Raw genomic sequence first — 798 nt, forward strand, 5'->3', positions numbered from 1 at the left:
TGAATTTACACACACACACACACACACACACACACACACACAATAATCTAATTTCTGTTTATATTCATTTTAACATTTATTACATTGTGTGGTCCTATTTTTATTGTCGTTTGCAGAGTGTGTATATACATGAATATATATATATATATATATATATATATATATATATATATATATATGCAAATATGTGTACACACACACACACACACACACATGTACACACACACACACATTCCGAGATCAAAATCACACGAGTGAAGTCAGTTGGCCAATACTTCCGGCCGGAAACAAAGCCCTCCCTGCTTTCTTCCGCCGGAAGTGGCACTGCTATCCGCCATTACAAATTCATACACATGTATTTATGACTTTAGAAGGTGGAAGTTAAATACACACCGTGTGTGTGTGAGTGTGTGTGTGCGCGCGCTCGTATATATTATATGCATATATTATAATATATATATATGCATACACACACACACACACACACACACACACACACACACACATATATAGAGAGAGGGGTAGGTGTAGCTGTGTGGTAAGAAGCTTGCTTCCCAACCACATGGTTCCGGGTTCAGTCCCACTGCGTAGCACCTTGGACAAGTGTCTTCTACCAAAGCCTTGTGAGTGAATTTGGTAGACGGAAACTGAAAGAAGCCTGTCATATATATATATGTGTGTGTGTATGTGTATTTGCTGAAGGATTAAAATCAATGAAAGGACATGCAAGGTATGTCTACCTGCTAGAAATAACAGTCAAAACTCTTATTAGTGTATTTTGGCGATTTAAATAAGAGT

This window comes from Octopus bimaculoides, chromosome 28, assembly GCF_046866305.1.
Source record: "Octopus bimaculoides isolate indiv1 chromosome 28, ASM4686630v1, whole genome shotgun sequence".
Classification (NCBI taxonomy): Eukaryota; Metazoa; Mollusca; class Cephalopoda; order Octopoda; family Octopodidae; genus Octopus; species Octopus bimaculoides.